A 25,351-nucleotide genomic window follows, 5' to 3' on the forward strand; every position below is an offset into this window, starting at 1 on the left:
TACCGCATAGATGTCATCGTCAGCGATGGGAGGAGGAGCAGTACCGGCATCAGCGGAGAAGGGACCAAGGACAACAGGCTTGAGCAAGGAGACATGGAAAGAGTTGGGTATCCGCATCGTGGCCGGGAGCTGCAGCTTGTAGGAGACTGCATTGATCTTGCTGATGACTTTAAACGGCCCGATGTAACGAGGACCCAACTTGTATGATGGCAACTTCAATCGGACATACTTGGATGCAAGCCAGACCAGATCACCAGGGGAGAAACACGGGGGATCCAGGCGCCTTTTGTCCGCATGTCTCTTCATCCGCAAAGAAGCACGCTCAAGGGAGGTCTTGACCGAGCTCCATATGGCTGAGAAGTCCTGGACCAGAGCATCTGCTGCGGGGACATCGGAAGCCGAGGATACTGGCAATGGAACAGAAGGCTGAAGTCCGTAAACGACTCGGAATGGAGCGCTGGAGGTGGACTCGCTGATGTGATGGTTGTGGGAGAACTCAGCCCAAGGAAGAAGCGTGGACCAGTCATCGTGATGGGCATTAACGTAGTGGCGCAGGAAGGAGGTCAGGATTTGATTGACCCGCTCCACTTGCCCATTCGACTGGGGATGGTAGGCCGAAGAAAAGTCCAGAGATACTCCCAGATGTTTGCAGAGGGCCCTCCAGAAGCGCGAGGTAAACTGAGTTCCTCTGTCGGAGACAATGTGTGCGGGAAAGCCATGCAATCGGAATATATGTTGGATGAAGGAGTCAGCTAGCTCCTGGGCAGATGGCAGCCCGGCCATGGGAATGAAGTGAGCCATTTTTGAGAAACGGTCCACCACAACCCATATGACTGTGTGTCCGGAGGAGAAGGGTAAGTCCGTAATGAAGTCCATTGCGATATGTTGCCACGGAACAGAAGGAATGGGCAGAGGCAGGAGACGTCCATATGGTAGATGCTTGGGTGTCTTGTTCCGGGCACAGGACGGACAGGCTGAGACGAAGGATGTGACGTCTTTACGGAGGGACGGCCACCAGTAGTGACGGACAATCGTACGCCAAGTCTTCTTCTGACCAGCATGGCCGGCGATCTTCGAGGCATGGCCCCAGTGCAGGACTCTCTGTCTGTCCGTATCTGAAACATAGGTTTTCCCAGGAGGTATCTGAGTTAAAGCGACAGGATTCACCGGAATGATTTTGCTGGGGTTGATGATGGGCTGGAACGTCTCCTCCTCCAACTCCACGGGCATGAAGGACCTGGACAAAGCGTCTGCCCGCACGTTCTTGTCCGCAGGCCGAAAATGGAGTTGGAAATCAAATCGAGCAAAAAACAAGGACCAGCGGGCTTGTCTTGGGTTTAGTCTTTGGGCTGACCGCAGGTACTCCAGATTCTTGTGGTCCGTGTATATGATTACAGGATATACTGGTCCCTCCAAGAGGTAGCGCCATTCCTCCAAGGCAAGCTTCATGGCCAGTAGCTCCCGATCCCCGATGGTGTAGTTGCGTTCGGGTGCCGAGAAGCTCTTGGAGAAGAACCCACAAGTGACCATCTTGCCGGAGGGGGAGTTCTGCATCAACACTGCCCCGGCTCCTGAGGAAGAGGCATCCACCTCCAAGGTGAACTGTCGGTTCAATTCAGGGCGATGGAGAACCGGGGAAGAAGCAAACGCCTGTTTCAAGGAGCAGAACGCGGCATCGGCCGCTGGGGGCCAGTCCTTAGGATTAGCTCCTTTCTTAGTCAAGGCAGAGAGAGGCGCAGTCAAGGCAGAGAAATGCGGGATGAATTGCCGATAATAGTTCGCAAAGCCGAGAAAGCGTTGGATAGCCTTCAGTCCGGAAGGAGGAGGCCAGTTGATGAAGGCCGACACTTTCTCAGGATCCATCTGCAGGCCAGTGTCCGAGATTACATAACCCAGGAAGGGAAGAGACGGCTTCTCAAAGATGCATTTCTCGTACTTGGCGTACAGACGGTTTTCTCTAAGCCTCTGGAGAACTAGCTGCACGTTTGCTCTGTGGGTCTGTAGATCCGGAGAGAAGACCAGGATGTCATCCAGATATACCACGACACAGACATAGAGGAGATCTCTGAACACGTCGTTCACCAGTTCTTGGAAGACTGCCGGAGCATTACACAGACCAAAGGGCATGACACAATACTCGTAGTGCCCATCTCGAGTGTTGAATGCGGTTTTCCATTCGTCTCCGGAGCGAATGCGAACCAGGTTATAAGCCCCACGGAAGTCCAACTTGGTGAATACACGGGCTCCTCGGAGTCGATCGAATAGTTCGGGGATAAGCGGCAGAGGGTATTTGTTCTTTACGGTGATCTGGTTTAATCCCCGGTAGTTGATGCAAGGGCGCAGATCACCTTCCTTTTTCTTGACGAAGAAAAACCCTGCTCCGGCAGGGGATGAGGACCTCCGAATTAACCCCTTTGCCAGACTCTCGGTAATATAGTCAGACATAGCTCGTGTTTCCACATGGGACAAGGGGTATATTCTTCCTCTAGGAGGCGTGGTTCCTGGCAGTAAATCGATGGCGAAGTCGTAGGGATGATGAGGCGGTAGCACCTCTGACTCCTTTTTATCGAAAACGTCCGAGAAGGACCAGTAGGCAGAAGGCAGTCCTGGTAGAGACTCTGGAACCGGAGAGCGTCGAACGGGCTGGATGGTTTTCAGACATCTCTGGTGGCACGAGGAGCCCCATCGGGTGATTTCACCTGTACTCCAGCTGACCGACGGTTCGTGTGTCCGTAACCATGGGAGTCCCAGCAGGATCTGATGAGACATACGCGGGAGGACGTAGAAGGTGATCTCCGTGTGTAGAGCACCGATCCGTACTTCCACAGGCTTGGTGATCAGTGAGACGGTGTCAGAGAGGGGTCTCCCATCCACAGAGGCGATCACCAGCAGTTTCTCTAGTGGGAGGACCGGCACCTGGTACTTATCCACCGTGGCCTGCTGGATGAAGTTGCCTGCTGCTCCGGAATCAAGATACGCCTCTGCCGTGAACCGGGTCTCTTCTGCAGTGACTTGAATAGTCCAGGTAACGGAGTCTGAGAGTGTCCCAGCACCTAGGGTAGCCTCTCCTACCAAGCCTAGGCTTTGGAGTTTCCCGGCTTCTCGGGACAAGAGCGTAGCAGGTGGGAACCATCACCGCAGTAGAAGCAGAGTCCCTTTGGTAGTCGTTCTGCTCGGCGTTGCTCCGACTGCCTCAGGCGGTCAATCTGCATGGGCTCGTAGGTAGCTGCGCCAGAGGACGCCGACTGAGGAGCGGTGGACTTCTGTGGTGGGGAGGAGTGCCGTATTGGACGCCTCTCGCGGGACACCTCTTTGGATCGTTCCTGAAAGCGAAGATCCACGCGAGTCGCCAGAGCAATCAGGGCATCCAGGGTAGAAGGCACGCCACGACCAGCCAGCTCATCTTTAATGCGAGCCGAGAGTCCTTCCCAGAAGGCGGCGGTTAGGGCCTCATTGTTCCACCCGAGTTCCGAGGCCAAGGTGCGGAAACGAATAGCATATTGGCCCACCGTCAGAGTCCCTTGACGTAGCCGGAGGAGGGATGAAGCAGAGGCGGCGGTGCGTCCGGGCTCGTCAAAGGTGGTACGGAAAGCCTGCAGGAAGTCCTGGATATCAGTGGTCACCGGATCCCCCTTCTCCCACAAGGGGTTCATCCAGGCCAGTGCCTCTCCCTCTAGATGGGACATCATGAACGCAACCTTGGCTTGGTGGGAGGCAAAAAGGTGCGGCAGCAGCTGGAAGTGGAGAGAGCATTGGTTTATAAACCCCCTGCAGGTCTTGGGATCTCCAGCGTACTGGGGTGGTGAGGCCAAACGAAGCTTGGAAGCATCCGAGGAGGCTGCCACGGGAGCTGCGGACGTGGATTGTGCAGTGGAATCCCGAGATGCCACAGGCGTGGCCGCTGCTTGTAGCGCGTTCAGACGGGCATCCACAGAAGTCATGAAGTTCAGCATGCGGGTCTGGGTCTCGCGCTGTCGTGTGAGTTCCTGCTGTAGGGCCGCTAGTGCTTCGGCGGGATCCATGGCCTGTTCTAGCTGTAACGTCCGGGTGGTGGAACCTCTGGACCGTACACCGGTTTCTCTTGAGGAGGCAGCCAGGCAGGTCACCCCGCCAGAGGGTCTGGGTGCACGGCAGCCGAAGCACTATTGGTAGCCGGACAGTCCGTAGGTGAGCAGGAAAGGTGGACGGAGTTCTGGACGGTGGTCCAGGTGACGAGGCTCAGAGTCCGAGGCCAGGTGGTAAGGTCAGGCGGGATCCGGAACTTGCTGAGCGATGGAACGGGTCACCAAACGGAGCCAGGGACTGGAGACTGGCGGAGCTGCAGAGATGGTGGAACATCCGCCGAAGTCACCGTCAGGGTACGGGAATGAGCGTGGTTCGGAGCGGCTGGCGTGGCAGGACAGGCTCTACGAGACAGGACAGGGTTAATGCAGGCAAAGCACAAGGCAAAGCAATAGGGGACCTGAACACTAGCTTGCTAAACACGTAGAACAGGCCCCGCCCACCAGGAAAGTGATTCTTAATATACCCTGTACCTGTCTATGTAATTTCCTGTTTCTCGGTGCTGGCCCTTTAAGAGAGGGTCAATGACCGCGCGCCCTAATGCGCATGCGCGAGGCCCGGGTGCCAGAAGCCAGAGGAGGGAGCGGTGAGGAGGAAGCAGGAGAGCCGGGCTGAGGCAGAGATGCCGACGGGCGCCGGGAGCGGGGACCGGGCTGCCTGGGGACCGCAGGCGATGGGACAGGAAGGCTATGGAGCGGGAGACCGGGGAGCCTGGCACGGGAGCAGCGGAGCACGAGCTGAGAGCGGGGAAGCGTGGCAGGGGAGCCGGTAAGCAAGGCAGAGGGGCCGGGGAGCATGGCAGGGGAGCCGGGGAGCCTAGCAGGGGAGCCGGGGAGCGTGACACATACTAATTGTTTTATTTATTTTAAGCCAGTATAACACTGTCAGAGAGGCAGGGGGCGCAGTCTGACTTCAGCCAATCAAAGACGTCGGTGGGCGGGAAAAGCAGTGACTATGTATGAGGGATAATTAGTGGCCCCGGAAGAAGCCCTGCAGCGGCAGGAAGTCTCGGTAAGTACAGTATGTCTTGCTGTCTTCCTTCCTTATTTTCTTTTTTCTAACCCCCCTACACCATTTGCAGCCCCGCACACCATTTTATAACACATAAAGGGTGTTTTACACGCTGCGACATCGCTAGCGATTGCTAGCGATGTCGAGCACGATAGCACCCGCCCCCGTCGTTTGTGTGACATTTGGTGCTCGCTGCCGTAGCGAACATTATCGCTATGGCAGCGTCACATGCACATACCTTGTCAGCGATGTCGCTGTGACTGCCGAACAATCCCTCCCTCAAGGGGGAGGTGCGTTCGGCGTCATAGCGACGTCAACGCGGCGTCACTAAGCGGCCGGCCAATAGAAGCGGAGGAGTGGAGATGAGTGGGACGTAACATCCCGCCCACTGCCTTGCTTCCGCATTGCCGGTAAGGAGATGTTCGTCTTTCCTGCGGTGTCACACATAGCGATGTGTGCTGCCACAGGAACAAGGAACAACATCGTACCCAGGGCAGCAACGATATTAAGGAAAGGAGCGACGTGTCAATGATCACCGTTTTTGAACGATTTTGCGATCGTTGATCGTTGCTCCTTGGTGTCAAACGCTGCGATGACGCTGCCGGCGCCGGATATGCATGACTAACGACGTGACCCCGACGATATATCGGTAGCGATGTCGCAGCGTGTAAAGCAACCTTTAGAACAAGGTCTTCTAGTTCTCACAGACTTGCATTAAAAGAATTCCCACAAGCAATGTGCAATTTGGCAGGTCACAAGTGCAGTCATATGGTGCCGCAATGGGCTGGAGTGCAGCTTAAACTGGGCGCAGATGCAGATCAGTGAATATGGTACTACGTTTATGAAATTTACACCCATGATTTCTAAAAAAGGGAAACAAAATATGACTAGAGTGGGCCTTGAAGGGGTTTTCCACTACTTGAAAAATCTCTTTTCAAACCTTATGTTTTCCCCAAGTAAAATAATAACACCTATACTCACCTCTGGTGCAGGTGCCATTCTAGCGGTGTCAGTACTGCCTCTCCTAGGGATTGCGTGTCATTGCTGTGTCATGCGATCCCAGCAGCCAATCAGCACTGGATTCACAATCCCCTCCTTTGGAGAAATTTTGACATCCGGATAAAGTGTTAAAGTAGCCATAACTCTCACTTCCTTCAGATGTCTATTGCACCTGAAGAAGGGGAAAGTGAAGCCAGTACTGAATGTTACACAATCCCCAGCAGATGCAGTGCTGGCACCACTTGAATGGCACTGACACCAAAAGTGAGTATAGATGTTATTATTTTCCTGTGGGTTAAAAAAGAAAATGAAAAAGGGTTTTCACGCTTTGTATGGGGAAGTACCAAGAGAGCAGCAAAAGGTAAGGGAAGGGGACCCCTGCAGCTAGGGAAGGGGAGATGGTGACCTATAATCAAACCTACTGCTGGTCCCTGGGGTCCCTCACCACCCTAGATAGATTCCGCACCTATGCGCTGAGCCGGATACTTGATCCTAGGTATCCCTAGTGCTGGACCCAGAATAAGGAACGAATGAAATGAGCTCTTGGTCAACCCCAATAAACGCTAAATGAAGACACAAGGAGGACACATGGGGTAAAAATACATGAACAACCTATCCACAGATGAATCAGGCAAAAGTTCAGCTAAGCTTTAGTAACAATACCATAGATGAGAGCAAGCCCCCTGCTTGCAACCAGAGCTTGAGTGAACTGAATAATATCATCAGTACCAGACCAGAGAACAAAGGAGTATTTAAACACCAAGATAATACTGATAATTAGAGATGAGCGAACCGGTCCCGGTTCGGCTCGAGGCGGTTCGCCGAACGGGGGGTCTGGCTCGAGTTCGGCTCGTCGAACGTTCGACGAACCGAACTCGAGCCCATAGGAAACAATGGCAGGCAATCACAAACACAGTAAAACACCTAGAAAACACCCTGAAAGGTGTCCAAAAGGTGACAAACAACTCACAACATAACACAAACACATGGGAAAGTGACAAGGACATATACTCATGTGAAAACAAAACAGCTGGACAAGGAAAAAGAGGGAGACACACAGATATATGAGTATATGCAAAGAAACATCGATTCCATTATTGTGCAACTTGAGCCCTGCTCATTTTAGGCTTCCAATCTGGATAAATTGCCTGAGCTCGCCACGTACGCCTTGAGGATCTTGTCGTGTCCTGCAGCCAGCGTTCTCTCGGAACCTGTCTTCAGTGCTGCTGGGGGTCTGCTGGCAGATAAGCACACGTGTCTGTCCACTGACAATGTGGACCTGGCTCTCAGAGGACTTTTCTTCCCCTGGGTCAGCCAGGGGAGGCGAAAGGCACGCGTATTTTTGAGAGTGCTTCATGCAAAGCATCTTTTTCTTTGTCAAAAGGGGGGCTCAACCGATGCCAGTCAAGTGGGGTGTGTGTGGCCCAGTTAGTGGCAACGAGGGAGACTGTGGTTGGAGTCCCCTCGCTGTGTCTCTAAAAGAACCAAGATGAACAAGTCATGGCTCTCAGAGGACTTTTCTTCCCCTGGGTCAGCCAGGGGACGGGAAAGGCACGCGTATTTTTGAGAGTGCTTCATGCAAAGCATCTTTTTCTTTTTCAAAAGGGGGCTCAACCGATGCCAGTCAAGTGGGGTGTGTGTGGCCCAGTTAGTGGCAACGAGGGAGACTGTGGTTGGAGTCCCCTCGCTGTGTCTCACATGCTTTTAGAAGGGCATGAAATGGCTTGGAGGTTGACTTTCATCATATGCAAACTGTTGGCTACCAAAATGCTGCCTTTCCAACAACTGTGGTTATAGGCAATGAGGAACATACTGATGAAGATGAGACGCAGATACCCGATTGGGATGACAACTTAAATATTCGGTCAGGGCAAGAAGAAACTCGGTCTGAGGGGTAGGGGAGTGCAAACACAACAATTGATGATTAAGTTCTAGATCACACCTACTGTCAACCCACAGTCAGACACTCGAGGAGGTCAACAGAGGCGGTGGAGGAGGATGCAACCGACGTCGAAGTAACCTGGCGCCTTCCTGGACACAGTCGGAGCACTGGTAGCACGTCTACAACTGCATCCTCAGCCACCACTCTGCCTCTGAGCATTATTCGGGGTGGATCAACAGGTCGCATGGCCTCTAAGCCTTGCCTAGCCAGGTCCTTTTTTGACATAGAAAAAGATCGCCCAAATTATGTGATCTGTAAAATTTGTCATGGTTCTCTTAGTAGAGGTCAAAACCTCAGCAGTTTGACAACTTCTTCCATGAATCGTCACATGAATAAATATCATATGGCCCGATGGGAAGCTCACCGTGCTGCAATGCGGCCTAGCGGAGCGAACCATCCACCGCCTGCCCCTTCCAGTGCATCCGCGCGCTCGTCATCTTCTAGGACTGTGGGGACAGCTGTCACACCTGTTTTTCCACCCACAACTTCCACCACTGTAACCGCAACAGGCAGTTTGCTTGGTAGGTCGTCAGTTGGTTTGGAAGGGGAAACAAGTGAGTGTGTACAGCTCTCTCAGACATCGATAGCACCAACTTTGGATGAAGGCAACATCATGTCTCCGCCTGCACTTTCCTCACAAAGCTGCATTTTTCCAGGGACACCCGACTCAACACCGTCTACACACAGCAGCCAGATCTCTGTCCCTCAGATGTGGTCAAATAAAAGGCCACTTCCTGCGACCCATGACAAAGCGAAGAGGTTGACTCTATCCCTCTGTAAGCTGTTGACTACAGAAATGCTGCCTTTCCGCCTAGTGGACACACAGGATTTTAGAGACCTTATGTCTGTCGCTGTGCCCCAGTACCAGATGCCTAGTCGCCACTACTTCTCTAAGAAAGGTGTGCCCGCGCTACACCAGCATGTCGCACACAACATCACCGCTTCCTTGAGAAACTCTGTGTGTGAACGGGTGCATTTCACCACCGATACTTGGACCAGTAAGCATGGACAGGGACGTTACATGTCGCTGACTGGCCACTGGGTAACTATGGTGATAGATGGTGAAGGGTCTGCTGCACAAGTCTTGCCGTCCCCACGACTTGTGTGTCAATCCTCTGTCTGTCCAAGTTCCGCCACTGCTTCTGCATCCTCCACCTCATCTGGGTCCTCCACCTCCGCCCCAAGCCTGCCTGGTCAGGCCACCAGCGTTCTCACTGCGCAGAAGGAATCACGCACCCCTCATTACTATGCTGGTAGCAGAGCGCAACGGCATCAGGCGGTCTTTAGCTTGACATGTCTTTGAAATAGGAGTCACACAGCGACTGAGTTGTGGGCAGCTCTGGAGACTGATTTTGATAAATGGTTGTCTCCACTCAACCTGCAGCCTGGTAAGGCCGTGTGCGACAATGCTGCAAACCTGGGTGCGGCCCTTCGCCTGGGCAAGGTGACACACGTGCCTTGTATGGCTCACGTGTTTAACCTTGTTGTCCAGCAATTTTTAACACACTATCCCGGCCTAGATGGCCTTCTGACCAGGGCACGGAAACTGTCTGCAGTGCTCACTTCCGCCGTTCAACCGCCGCACCTGAGCGACTTGCATCGCTCCAGAAGTCTTTCGGCCTGCCGGTTCATCGCCTGAAATGCGATGTGGCGACACGCTGGAATTCAACTCTCCACATGTTACAGCGACTGTGGCAGCACCGGCGAGCCCTGGTGCAATACGTCATGATGTATAGCCTGGGCCAACGAGATGCAGAAGTGGGGCAGATCACCCTGATGGAGTGATCTCAGATCAAGGACCTATGCACCCTTCTGCACAGTTTCGACATGGCGACGAATATGTTTAGCGCTGACAATGCCATTATCAGCATGACGATTACAGTCATTTACATGCTGGAGCACACGCTAAACACTATTCGTAGTCAGGGGGTGGGACAACAGGAAGGGGAGGAACTACAGGAGGATTCATATGCGCAAGACACAACAACATCACCAAGGTCCAGACGTTCATCATCACCAACGCGGCAGGCATGGAACCATGGGGGACAGGGATCAACAAGGGCGCATGGTAGCAGGTGAGATGTTGAGGAAGGTGCAGGAGGACATGAAGATATGGAGGACGAACTGTCCATGGACATGGAAGACTCAGCAGATGAGGGGGACCTTGGTCAAATTTCAGTTGAAAGAGGTTGGGGGGAGATGACAGAGGAAGAAAGAACGGTTAGCACCTCTATGCCACAAACACAGCGTGGACTTGGTGCGCATGGCTGCGCAAGACACATGAGTGCCTTCTTGTTGCACTACCTCCAACATGACCCTCGTATTGTCAAAATTAGAAGTGATGATGACTACTGGCTTGCCACACTATTAGATCCCCGGGACAAGTCCAAATTTTGTGACATAATTCCACCCATAGAAAGGGACGCACGTATGCAGGAGTATCAGCAGAAGCTGTTACTCGATCTTAGCTCGGCTTTTCCACCAAACAACCGTGCAGGTGAAGGGAGTGATTCTCCCAGTTGTAACTTGACAAACATGGGACGGCCTCGTCATCTTCAACAGTCTACCCGTACCAGTAGGACCGTATCTGGTGCTGGTAACAGCAATTTTATGGAATCTTTTCATAATTTTTTTAGACCCTCCTTTGCAAGGCCACCAGAGACAACAAGTCTGACACATAGTCAACGGATGGAGAGGATGATACAGGAGTATCTCCAAATGAACATCGATGCAATGACTTTGCAAATGGAGCCTTGCTCCTTTTGTGCTTCAAATCTAGAAAAATGTCAAGAGCTCTCCAGTTACGCCTCGAAGATTTTGTCGTGTCCAGCTGCCAGCGTTGTCTCTGAACGTGTCTTCAGTGCTGCTGGGTGTGTGCTGACAGATAAGCGCACGCGTCTGTCCAGTGACAATGTGGACAGACTGACGTTCATCAAAATGAACAAGTCATGGATCCAGAAGGAATTTACTACCCCTGTGTCATCCTGGGGAGAGTAAATGCTTGTGGATTTGGAATGTGCTTGATGCAAATCAAAACATCCTGTTTGCAACTAGGGCACAAGTGCTGCCACTGATAAGGTGTCTGTGTGGGGCCCAATTTTTGGAAAAAAAGGGAGACTCCGCTTGGAGTAACCCTTGCTTGCTGTGTTTTTTAAAAATGATACAAGATGAACAGATCTGAAGGCAAGATGAAGCCAACATCATGTCTCCGCCTGCACTTTTCTCACAAACCTGCATTTTTCCAGGGACACCCTACTGAACACCGTCTACAGACAGCAGCCAGATCTCTGTCCCTCAGATGTGGTCAAATAAAAGGCCACTTACTGCGACCCATGACAAAGCTAAGTGGTTGACTCTATCCCTCTGTAAGCTGTTGGCTACCGAAATGCTGCCTTTACGCGTAGTGGACACACAGGATTTTACAGACCTTATGTCTGTCGCTGTGCCCCAGTACCAGATGCCCAATCACCACTGCTTCTCCAAGAAAAGCATGCCCGCGCTACACCGGCATGTCGCACACAACATCACCACTTCCTTGAGAAAATCTGTGTGCGACAGGGTGCATTTCAACACAGATACTTGGACCAGTAAGCATAGACAGGGTCATTACATGTCACTGACTGGGCACTGGCAAACTATGGTGAGAGATGGAGAAGGGTCTGCTGTACAAGTCTTGCCGTCCCCACGAGTTGTTTCAATCCTTGTTCTGTATGTAGAAGTTAATACACTGCTTCTGCCTCTTCAACCTCGTGTGGGTCCTCTACCTTTGCGCAAACCCTGTGTGGTCAGGCCACCCTTCCTTGCAACTGCGCACAAGGACTACCACACACCTCCTTACTATGCTGGCAGCAGAGCTCAATGCCATCAGGCGGTCAAAGTTTTACTTTGAAATGTATGGGAAATGTGAGTCACACCGCTATTACAGAGAATAGTAGTCAGGCAGGGTCAAAACATTAATTGAGGAACAGGAACAGAATGGGACGGCCAGGACTTAATCAGAAAACAAGCAGAGGTGAAATGCGTATCGGCCAACAAGGTACATAAACAGCAAGCAGGAAAAGTAGTCAGGTAACAAGCACACAAAATCATAAAACTGAACTGGGGGTAAAATTAACCAGAGGTTCATAGCTATGTCTGGCAGTGGTCTGCAGACAGGATGGGCATAAAAAAGGGTGTGGTGTCTTCCCATTGGTTGTAGCTGAATGATGGTATTTCATCTGTGAGATACCCACCAGCTACATTCAGCCAGAGATTCTGCATCTGTCAAGGTAATGCAGCCCAGTGGGTGAGCATAACCTGCGTCCACCTGCGCCGCTGGCATCGACTACTCTCCCATCATCAGCACTATTCATGAAAGGAACACGTTGTCACCTGGCGACCGGAGTACAAATTGACGGAGCGGACTCCGTTGGTGACTTAACAGCCGTGTGCGGCAATGATGCAAACCTGGCTGCGGGTCATCCTCAGGGCAATGTGACACACGTGCCTTTTATGGCTCACGTGTTGATCCGAATTCTCCAGCAATTTTTAAAACACCATCACGGCCTACATGGCCTTGTGCAGCGGGCACGCTCGCTATGTGCTCACTTCCATCGTGCGCACACAGCAGCTCAACAACTTTCATCACTCCGGAAGTCTTAGGGTCTGGCAGTTAAACGCCGGAAATGCGATGTTCCGACACGCAGGAATTGGAATCTGCACATGTTGCAGCGTGTGTGGCAGCACCGCAGAGCCCTGCTGAAATACGGTAAGACATATAGCCTGGGATAAGTTGATCCAGAGGTGGTGCAGATCACGCTGCTGGAGTGGTGTCAGATCAAGGACCTATGCACCCTGCTACACAGTTTTGAAATGTCGACGAAGATGTTTAGCACTGGCAATGTCATTCTCAGCGTGACAATTCTGGTCATCTACATGATGGAGCACACTGTAATTATTATTCGGAGTCAGGTGTTGGGACAAGAGGAAGGGGAGGAAGTACAGGAGGAGTCATATGCGGAAGGGATAACAAGATCTACGAGGTCCAGATGGTCAGCGGCACCTATGCGGCAGTCATGGTGAGGGAGAGGGATTAACAAGGGCGCATAGTATCAGCAAAAAGTGTTGATGAAAGTGCAGGAGCCCATGAAGAAATGGAGGACGAACTGGCGATGGGCATGGAAGACTCAGCAGATGAGTGAGAGCTTGCTCACATTTCGGTTGTGCGAGGTTGTGGGTAGAGGGCAGAGGAAGGATGCACGATTCTCACCTCTCTGCCACCAACACACCAAGGACTTGGTCCTCCTGGATGCACAAGACACATGAGCGCCTTCTTGCTGCACTACCTACATGACCCTCGGATTGTATGAATTTGAAGTAATCCTGAATACTGGGTTGCCACACTGTTAGATCCCCGGTACAAGACAAAATTTGGCGAACTAATTCCTGCCATAGAAATAGACGCACGTATACAGGAGTATCTGCAGAATGTGGTACGCAATCTTAGATCTACTTTTCCACTAAACACCAGTGCTGCACAGAGTGAATCTCAACACTTTGTCATGGATAGGAGGAAATGGTCTTTTACTTGTCCACATCGGAGGGACCGAGGGATGGCTGCTGTGCTGAGATGGCGTTGAGTACGGTGTCCCTGCACAGTTGCACTTTTGGTCATATCCCAAAATGAGTTGAAAAAGGACAGATGCTGTTGGAAAGGGGAACAGGTGTGTTGGAAAGGGGAAAAAAATTTTGGTCCGTGGATTTGGTGGTTAAACAACTGTAACATTTGCTGAAGAAACAACATCTGTTACAGTGGGACTGGCAGATTTGGATAAAGTGGTATATAATCTGTGACCGCTATATAACAAAAATTAATAAGAAAAGAAAGAGAAAGGTATATATCACCTTCAGCAGTCAGTGTCCACCGTGCTCCCAGTTGGAAAAGGAGAGGTTGGCAACTTGAAGGTTTGGTGGAGGATACAGAGCTGTGTGGCTATGAAACTAATAGTAGCCTGAACCGAGTTAGACGCCATTCGGATCTGGAGACTGTGAGCCCTGTTAGCGTCACAGGGTCCACATGCCCACCCAGCCCAGGAACTCCCTGTTAACAACACAGGGGCCATTGAGTACGCTGACCGTGTGCGTAGGGGCCACACCTGTGGACAGCAGGCGCATCAGCAGCAGCAGGCCTGTTAATGCCACTGGGCTGCACAAGCAGGACTGTTAGGACAGGAGCTGGTCTTAACCGTTCTGCGTTACCAACTGTGGTGGTGGCCTGCATCCACCACCCTATCCCTGCCTACCTCTGGCCTAAAGCCGCAATGGGTTCAACACATGGAGGTGTGCTCTTTCGGAGCATAATAGAAGACTGCGCACCTCCTTGTTGGCTCCAGCCCCTTTTATAACCTGGGTCCGCCCCAAACCAGGGTGAACCACAATGCACCTCCTGGAGACAAAAGCAGAGTGACACGTCATGAGTGGCATAACTAGCGTCCTATTTGGAAACGCAACTTCAATGATGACCTCATGGCTGCCATGACCCAAACACCTCACCAGTCATCGTCTGACCATCAATAATGCGGTGACAAGTCATAGGTGTGGGCCTCTGCAAGCCATTTGGGAGGACACCTGATGCCCTGTGGGCTATATGGGACCCCCACATCAGGGCCAGGGCCAAAGAGTTCATTACCGGACCTAGTCTCTGATGCAGGAAGTGCCTGAGCATGCTCAGTAGCATGAAATACAGTCTCTGAAAAAAGACTATCAGCTTTAGCATGGTGTCTAGGCACAAAACAGGACTTAGACCCGGCACAGAATGCAAGCACCTGTGCAAAGAGGCTTTTCACACTTAGTGTGGGAGCATGCGCTGTATCCCGAAATGAAGACTTAGCGTCAGGAATGGCACAGTCAGGCTGAGCATACTCACTAGGCGAAACACTGTAATTATGCTGCAGCTGGGGTACATCGGCACACGCATGCGCACTAGCTGCCTCTCCACACTTAGACGTGGAGGGGAAATTTGTCTTGGAGATGCTGTCTATGAACAGAAGGAAAAGCTAAAGGAAGCCTGACTTTCTATCCCTCCGAATTATGAAATGCAGCAATGAATTCCATGAGTTTGCTATAACATTAGCGTAGCTAAATGTGCATGAGGGTGTGATGTAGAGGTGCTAGAAATAGCTTGTCACCAGTGGGGCACTAATGGAATACAACAGCCAGTTCTATGATGCCACAAAATGGCAGTATTTTGTGCTATCATTATAGCTTATTAAAAACAGAGCACGAGGTTGTCATGCAGAGGTGCTGCACATAGATTTGCAGTAGTGTGAATAGACAAAAGTACAATAGCCACGTTTAGGATACAACTAGGTACAGTGAGTGTTTGCTAGTATAATGGCTGAGTTTAAAAAAGTTTGAGTGTGCAATGCAGGCAGATGTCCTGCAAATATCGTTCCAATACTGTGAATTGACAAAAGTACAATAGCCACGTTTAGGATACAACTAGGTACAGTGAGTGTTTGCTAGTATAATGGCTGAGTTTAAAAAAGTTTGAGTGTGCAATGCAGGCAGACGTGCTGCAAATAACGTTCCAATACTGTGAATAGACAAAAGTACAATAGCCACGTTTAGGATACAACTAGGTACACTGAGTGTTTGCTACTATAAATGGCTGAGTTTAAAAAAGTTTGAGTGTGCAATGCAGGCAGACGTGCTGCAAATATCGTTCCAATACTGTGAATAGACAAAAGTACAATAGCCACGTTTAGGATACAACTAGGTACACTGAGTGTTTGCTACTATAAATGGCTGAGTTTAAAAAAGTTAGAGTGTGCAATGCAGGCAGACGTGCTGCAAATATCGTTCCAATACTGTGAATAGACAAAAGTACAATAGCCACGTTTAGGATACAACTAGGTACACTGAGTGTTTGCTAGTATAATGGCTTAGTAACAATGAGTTGTAGTGTGCAATGCAGGCAGACGTGCTCTGCAAATGTCTTTGCACTAGTGGGACTATAGCAAAGTCCAATAGCCACGTTTAGGATGCCACTAGGTACACTGAGTGTTTGCTAGTAAAATTGCTTAGTTTAAAAAAGTTGGAGTGTGCAATGCAGGCAGATGTGCTCTGCTAATATCTTTGCACTAGTGGGACTATAGCAAAGTCCAATAGCCACGTATAGGATGCCACTAGGTACACTGAGTGTTTGCTAGTATAATGGCTTAGTTAAAATGAGTTTGAGTGTGCAATGCAGGCAGACGCGCTATGCAAATGTCTTTGCACTAGTGGGACTATAGCAAAGTCCAATAGCCACGTATAGGATGCCACTAGGTACACTGAGTGTTTGCTAGTATAATGGCTTGGTTTTAATGAGTTGGAGTGTGCAATGCAGGCAGACGCGCTCTGCAAATGTCTTTGCACTAGTGGGACTATAGCAAAGTCCAATAGCCACGTATAGGATGCCACTAGGTACACTGAGTGTTTGCTAGTATAATGGCTTGGTTAGAATGAGTTGTAGTGTGCAATGCAGGCAGATGTGCTCTGCTAATGTCTTTGCACTAGTGGGACTATAGCAAAGTCCAATAGCCACGTATAGGATGCCACTAGGTACACTGAGTGTTTGCTAGTATAATGGCTTAGTTAAAATGAGTTTGAGTGTGCAATGCAGGCAGACGCGCTATGCAAATGTCTTTGCACTAGTGGGACTATAGCAAAGTCCAATAGCCACGTATAGGATGCCACTAGGTACACTGAGTGTTTGCTAGTATAATGGCTTGGTTAGAATGAGTTGTAGTGTGCAATGCAGGCAGATGTGCTCTGCTAATGTCTTTGCACTAGTGGGACTATAGCAAAGTCCAATAGCCACGTATAGGATGCCACTAGGTATACTGAGTGTTTGCTAGTATAATGGCTTGGTTAGAATGAGTTGTAGTGTGCAATGCAGGCAGATGTGCTCTGCTAATGTCTTTGCACTAGTGGGACTATAGCAAAGTCCAATAGCCACGTATAGGATGCCACTAGGTACACTGAGTGTTTGCTAGTATAATGGCTGAGTTTAAAAAAGTTAGAGTGTGCAATGCAGGCAGACGTGCTGCAAATATCGTTCCAATACTGTGAATAGACAAAAGTACAATAGCCACGTTTAGGATACAACTAGGTACACTGAGTGTTTGCTACTATAAATGGCTGAGTTTAAAAAAGTTTGAGTGTGCAATGCAGGCAGACGTGCTGCAAATAACGTTCCAATACTGTGAATTGACAAAAGTACAATAGCCACGTTTAGGATACAACTAGGTACACTGAGTGTTTGCTACTATAAATGGCTGAGTTTAAAAAAGTTAGAGTGTGCAATGCAGGCAGACGTGCTGCAAATAACGTTCCAATACTGTGAATTGACAAAAGTACAATAGCCACGTTTAGGATACAACTAGGTACACTGAGTGTTTGCTAGTATAATGGCTGAGTTTAAAAAAGTTAGAGTGTGCAATGCAGGCAGACGTGCTGCAAATATCGTTCCAATACTGTGAATAGACAAAAGTACAATAGCCACGTTTAGGATACAACTAGGTACACTGAGTGTTTGCTACTATAAATGGCTGAGTTTAAAAAAGTTTGAGTGTGCAATGCAGGCAGACGTGCTGCAAATAACGTTCCAATACTGTGAATTGACAAAAGTACAATAGCCACGTTTAGGATACAACTAGGTACACTGAGTGTTTGCTACTATAAATGGCTGAGTTTAAAAAAGTTAGAGTGTGCAATGCAGGCAGACGTGCTGCAAATATCGTTCCAATACTGTGAATAGACAAAAGTACAATAGCCACGTTTAGGATACAACTAGGTACACTGAGTGTTTGCTAGTATAATGGCTTAGTAACAATGAGTTGTAGTGTGCAATGCAGGCAGACGTGCTCTGCAAATGTCTTTGCACTAGTGGGACTATAGCAAAGTCCAATAGCCACGTTTAGGATGCCACTAGGTACACTGAGTGTTTGCTAGTAAAATTGCTTAGTTTAAAAAAGTTGGAGTGTGCAATGCAGGCAGATGTGCTCTGCTAATATCTTTGCACTAGTGGGACTATAGCAAAGTCCAATAGCCACGTATAGGATGCCACTAGGTACACTGAGTGTTTGCTAGTATAATGGCTTAGTTAAAATGAGTTTGAGTGTGCAATGCAGGCAGACGCGCTATGCAAATGTCTTTGCACTAGTGGGACTATAGCAAAGTCCAATAGCCACGTATAGGATGCCACTAGGTACACTGAGTGTTTGCTAGTATAATGGCTTGGTTTTAATGAGTTGGAGTGTGCAATGCAGGCAGATGTGCTCTGCTAATGTCTTTGCACTAGTGGGACTATAGCAAAGTCCAATAGCCACGTATAGGATGCCACTAGGTACACTGAGTGTTTGCTAGTATAATGGCTTAGTTAAAATGAGTTTGAGTGTGCAATGCAGGCAGACGCGCTATGCAAATGTCTTTGCACTAGTGGGACTATAGCAAAGTCCAATAGCCACGTATAGGATGCCACTAGGTACACTGAGTGTTTGCTAGTATAATGGCTTGGTTAGAATGAGTTGTAGTGTGCAATGCAGGCAGATGTGCTCTGCTAATGTCTTTGCACTAGTGGGACTATAGCAAAGTCCAATAGCCACGTATAGGATGCCACTAGGTACACTGAGTGTTTGCTAGTATAATGGCTTAGTTAAAATGAGTTTGAGTGTGCAATGCAGGCAGACGCGCTATGCAAATGTCTTTGCACTAGTGGGACTATAGCAAAGTCCAATAGCCACGTATAGGATGCCACTAGGTACACTGAGTGTTTGCTAGTATAATGGCTTGGTTAGAATGAGTTGTAGTGTGCAATGCAGGCAGATGTGCTCTGCTAATGTCTTTGCACTAGTGGGACTATAGCAAAGTCCAATAGCCACGTATAGGATGCCACTAGGTACACTGAGTGTTTGCTAGTATAATGGCTTAGTTAAAATGAGTTTGAGTGTGCAATGCCGGCAGACGCGCTATGCAAATGTCTTTGCACTAGTGGGACTATAGCAAAGTCCAATAGCCACGTATAGGATGCCACTAGGTACACTGAGTGTTTGCTAGTATAATGGCTTGGTTTTAATGAGTTGGAGTGTGCAATGCAGGCAGACGCGCTCTGCAAATGTCTTTGCACTAGTGGGACTATAGCAAAGTCCAATAGCCACGTATAGGATGCCACTAGGTACACTGAGTGTTTGCTAGTATAATGGCTTGGTTAGAATGAGTTGTAGTGTGCAATGCAGGCAGACGCGCTCTGCAAATGTCTTTGCACTAGTGGGACTATAGCAAAGTCCAATAGCCACGTATAGGATGCCACTAGGTACACTGAGTGTTTGCTAGTATAATGGCTTGGTTAGAATGAGTTGTAGTGTGCAATGCAGGCAGACGCGCTCTGCAAATGTCTTTGCACTAGTGGGACTATAGCAAAGTCCAATAGCCACGTATAGGATGCCACTAGGTACACTGAGTGTTTGCTAGTATAATGGCTTAGTTATCAGTTGGAGTGTGCAGAGGACAAGAGGGTACAGTGGCAGGATTGTGGTGCTCTGGGTAGAGGAATGGAAGCCTGCCTTTCTATTCCCTCCTAATGGTGAAATGCAGGTAGGAAATCCCTGACCTGGGCTACACAGACGCTGTTGCTGTTTGCAGGACCTGTCACCTATGGCTCTCTGACCCTGCCGGTTGGAGCCCTTAAAAGGACTGCTATAAAGTGCTCTCCCTAAGCTGTCTAACGCTGTGTATGCAGCGCATACAGCTGTATCGGCTATAGGACTCAGGAAGACGGAGCTGCGACAGTGATGTCTGACACCAAAGACGCAGAAGGCAGATAATGGCGTCCGTGAAGAAAATGTCCGGTTTTATAATGCAGGGACATGTGACATGCAGATCCTATCACACATGCCGTTGCTTCTCTGGCTCAAAGTCCACTTAGCTGTGTGTGTGTCTGGGATTGGCTGACATGCTGGCCCGCCCCACAAGACGCGCGCGCTTAGGGAAGGAAGACAAGAAAAAAAAAAAAAAAAAATGGCGATCGCCATTATAGAAACAGCAGTGATCTGAAGGCGCTGTTCACGCACACTATACACTGAAATGTGATAATAGTTTGATTCACAGAGTGACTTACACTATTACAGCAGAAACCAAGCTATGATTTAGCTGTTTTTTGGCTGCTAGAACCGTTCTCGAACGTTTCTAGAACTACCGAGCTTTTGCAAAAAGCTCGAGTTCTAGTTCGATCTAGAACATGCCCCAAAATCACTCGAGCCGCGAACTGGAGAACCACGAACCACGAACCGCGCTCAACTCTACTGATAATCAGCAGCTGGGTGGAAGGCGAGCTCCTGCTGGGTCCTAAAGGGACATTGACTAGCAATGTAGTACAATGAGTATTAACAGCATGAACAATAGAAAGTCAGGGAGCATTTTGTGCAGCCAAACGCTGTGACCTTATATTGTCAGAAACCACATGGCTATTTGTCACCTGTGACACACCCGTAACAGGTTGTCTGAATAGTGGACAACCCCTTTAATATTGGTATGATAGTGATTTTCCATTGAGGAATTCTAGGATGATCGGACTCACCTTTCATTAGAATAGTCCGATAGATTCTCCTTCTCTGTGGTTCACACTAACGTTAAATGAATTTACCTTCTCTTCATTAAGGCCTCTGCCGGTTTCGATAAATACATTTTCCCATGCTTCAATGATAACATTCCCCCTGAAGTATGCGTTATGTATAATGGTTGTTACCCTGACACTGATTACCATCAGTTAGTTTGGCTTAATTATACTGAAGGACGTATTACTTGCAAACAACTCGCACATAAACAAGAATCATTAGCTTTTGTAGCGCAGTCATCTCAAAACCCAATATTATATTTGTGTACCTTTTACATGCGCTATCAATGAGCCTAATTAACCTCTTGATTTAAAAACAAAAGCCCCATTACGAGGAACGCGTGGCGTAATCCTTCACACTACATAAGTTCTGGCATACTGGAGTGGAATGCGCTAGGTTTGCCTCATCTATTTTCTTATATAATTACCACACATATTAATTATTTCCTTCCAGGTCTACCGATACCGGTGAAGGTTAAGGGATCCGCCATGTTTTAATGCGCTTTTATCCATCTGTTCGTCGGAGGCGAGATAAGCTTTTGTTTTCTGCAACCTTTCTGTTCTGTCAATTGCTTTAAATGGAATCACAACGTTTAAAAACTCAATTGTCACTTGTGATGACCACCGGACCGCGGGTCTCCCGAGAGCGATCTTGTCTAAGAGGGTACTCAAGAGATTATAGTGGTGGGGGGAGGAATTGTCATCATGTATGTTTTGTAATCTCGACATCTGTCTGTTGGGATTTGTTCAAATTGTCTCTCCAGTAAAGGAGACAAACTCTAGCACAGCGCCACCTATTGGAAGTAGCGATCCTAAAAGTCACAAGTGGATTTTCGACAATCCTTTGCAATATGACTCAGGATATATAAGCCAGATCAGAATCCCAATTTGCAGACACGGTGTTTCGGGGTGCTTGCCCCTCGTCAGTGCAAAGTATGGGGGTGTCTGATCTGGCTCATGAGAAAGCTATGTGGGGACCACGGGGGAACACTATTCTCCTTAAGGAGACTTTGCAAGCCAGTCTGGCTGCCAGGTAAGGGGACTTATAGCTGCAATGCCCCTAAAATTCCACGGGGGAACACTATTCTCCTTAAGGAGACTTTGCAAGCCAGTCTGGCTGCCAGGTAAGGGGACTTATAGCTGCAATGCCCCTCTGGGAAATATTCAAATTGTCTCTCCAGTAAAGGAGACAAACTCTAGCACAGCGCCACCTATTGGAAGTAGCGATCCTAAAAGTCACAAGTGGATTTTCGACAATCCTTTGCAATATGACTCAGGATATATAAGCCAGATCAGAATCCCAATTTGCAGACACGGTGTTTCGGGGTGCTTGCCCCTCGTCAGTGCAAAGTATGGGGGTGTCTGATCTGGCTCATGAGAAAGCTATGTGGGGACCACGGGGGAACACTATTCTCCTTAAGGAGACTTTGCAAGCCAGTCTGGCTGCCAGGTAAGGGGACTTATAGCTGCAATGCCCCTAAAATTCCACGGGGGAACACTATTCTCCTTAAGGAGACTTTGCAAGCCAGTCTGGCTGCCAGGTAAGGGGACTTATAGCTGCAATGCCCCTCTGGGAAATATTCAAATTGTCTCTCCAGTAAAGGAGACAAACTCTAGCACAGCGCCACCTATTGGAAGTAGCGATCCTAAAAGTCACAAGTGGATTTTCGACAATCCTTTGCAATATGACTCAGGATATATAAGCCAGATCAGAATCCCAATTTGCAGACACGGTGTTTCGGGGTGCTTGCCCCTCGTCAGTGCAAAGTATGGGGGTGTCTGATCTGGCTCATGAGAAAGCTATGTGGGGACCACGGGGGAACACTATTCTCCTTAAGGAGACTTTGCAAGCCAGTCTGGCTGCCAGGTAAGGGGACTTATAGCTGCAATGCCCCTAAAATTCCACGGGGGAACACTATTCTCCTTAAGGAGACTTTGCAAGCCAGTCTGGCTGCCAGGTAAGGGGACTTATAGCTGCAATGCCCCTCTGGGAAATATTCAAATTGTCTCTCCAGTAAAGGAGACAAACTCTAGCACAGCGCCACCTATTGGAAGTAGCGATCCTAAAAGTCACAAGTGGATTTTCGACAATCCTTTGCAATATGACTCAGGATATATAAGCCAGATCAGAATCCCAATTTGCAGACACGGTGTTTCGGGGTGCTTGCCCCTCGTCAGTGCAAAGTATGGGGGTGTCTGATCTGGCTCATGAGAAAGCTATGTGGGGACCACGGGGGAACACTATTCTCCTTAAGGAGACTTTGCAAGCCAGTCTGGCTGCCAGGTAAGGGGACTTATAGCTGCAATGCCCCTAAAATTCCACGGGGGAACACTATTCTCCTTAAGGAGACTTTGCAAGCCAGTCTGGCTGCCAGGTAAGGGGACTTATAGCTGCAATGCCCCTCTGGGAAATATTCAAATTGTCTCTCCAGTAAAGGAGACAAACTCTAGCACAGCGCCACCTATTGGAAGTAGCGATCCTAAAAGTCACAAGTGGATTTTCGACAATCCTTTGCAATATGACTCAGGATATATAAGCCAGATCAGAATCCCAATTTGCAGACACGGTGTTTCAGGGTGCTTGCCCCTCGTCAGTGCAAAGTATGGGGGTGTCTGATCTGGCTCATGAGAAAGCTATGTGGGGACCACGGGGGAACACTATTCTCCTTAAGGAGACTTTGCAAGCCAGTCTGGCTGCCAGGTAAGGGGACTTATAGCTGCAATGCCCCTAAAATTCCACGGGGGAACACTATTCTCCTTAAGGAGACTTTGCAAGCCAGTCTGGCTGCCAGGTAAGGGGACTTATAGCTGCAATGCCCCTCTGGGAAATATTCAAATTGTCTCTCCAGTAAAGGAGACAAACTCTAGCACAGCGCCACCTATTGGAAGTAGCGATCCTAAAAGTCACAAGTGGATTTTCGACAATCCTTTGCAATATGACTCAGGATATATAAGCCAGATCAGAATCCCAATTTGCAGACACGGTGTTTCGGGGTGCTTGCCCCTCGTCAGTGCAAAGTATGGGGGTGTCTGATCTGGCTCATGAGAAAGCTATGTGGGGACCACGGGGGAACACTATTCTCCTTAAGGAGACTTTGCAAGCCAGTCTGGCTGCCAGGTAAGGGGACTTATAGCTGCAATGCCCCTAAAATTCCACGGGGGAACACTATTCTCCTTAAGGAGACTTTGCAAGCCAGTCTGGCTGCCAGGTAAGGGGACTTATAGCTGCAATGCCCCTCTGGGAAATATTCAAATTGTCTCTCCAGTAAAGGAGACAAACTCTAGCACAGCGCCACCTATTGGAAGTAGCGATCCTAAAAGTCACAAGTGGATTTTCGACAATCCTTTGCAATATGACTCAGGATATATAAGCCAGATCAGAATCCCAATTTGCAGACACGGTGTTTCGGGGTGCTTGCCCCTCGTCAGTGCAAAGTATGGGGGTGTCTGATCTGGCTCATGAGAAAGCTATGTGGGGACCACGGGGGAACACTATTCTCCTTAAGGAGACTTTGCAAGCCAGTCTGGCTGCCAGGTAAGGGGACTTATAGCTGCAATGCCCCTAAAATTCCACGGGGGAACACTATTCTCCTTAAGGAGACTTTGCAAGCCAGTCTGGCTGCCAGGTAAGGGGACTTATAGCTGCAATGCCCCTCTGGGAAATATTCAAATTGTCTCTCCAGTAAAGGAGACAAACTCTAGCACAGCGCCACCTATTGGAAGTAGCGATCCTAAAAGTCACAAGTGGATTTTCGACAATCCTTTGCAATATGACTCAGGATATATAAGCCAGATCAGAATCCCAATTTGCAGACACGGTGTTTCGGGGTGCTTGCCCCTCGTCAGTGCAAAGTATGGGGGTGTCTGATCTGGCTCATGAGAAAGCTATGTGGGGACCACGGGGGAACACTATTCTCCTTAAGGAGACTTTGCAAGCCAGTCTGGCTGCCAGGTAAGGGGACTTATAGCTGCAATGCCCCTAAAATTCCACGGGGGAACACTATTCTCCTTAAGGAGACTTTGCAAGCCAGTCTGGCTGCCAGGTAAGGGGACTTATAGCTGCAATGCCCCTCTGGGAAATATTCAAATTGTCTCTCCAGTAAAGGAGACAAACTCTAGCACAGCGCCACCTATTGGAAGTAGCGATCCTAAAAGTCACAAGTGGATTTTCGACAATCCTTTGCAATATGACTCAGGATATATAAGCCAGATCAGAATCCCAATTTGCAGACACGGTGTTTCGGGGTGCTTGCCCCTCGTCAGTGCAAAGTATGGGGGTGTCTGATCTGGCTCATGAGAAAGCTATGTGGGGACCACGGGGGAACACTATTCTCCTTAAGGAGACTTTGCAAGCCAGTCTGGCTGCCAGGTAAGGGGACTTATAGCTGCAATGCCCCTAAAATTCCACGGGGGAACACTATTCTCCTTAAGGAGACTTTGCAAGCCAGTCTGGCTGCCAGGTAAGGGGACTTATAGCTGCAATGCCCCTCTGGGAAATATTCAAATTGTCTCTCCAGTAAAGGAGACAAACTCTAGCACAGCGCCACCTATTGGAAGTAGCGATCCTAAAAGTCACAAGTGGATTTTCGACAATCCTTTGCAATATGACTCAGGATATATAAGCCAGATCAGAATCCCAATTTGCAGACACGGTGTTTCGGGGTGCTTGCCCCTCGTCAGTGCAAAGTATGGGGGTGTCTGAT

The sequence above is a fragment of the Anomaloglossus baeobatrachus genome, chromosome 2, assembly GCF_048569485.1.
Source record: "Anomaloglossus baeobatrachus isolate aAnoBae1 chromosome 2, aAnoBae1.hap1, whole genome shotgun sequence".
NCBI lineage: Eukaryota > Metazoa > Chordata > Amphibia > Anura > Aromobatidae > Anomaloglossus > Anomaloglossus baeobatrachus.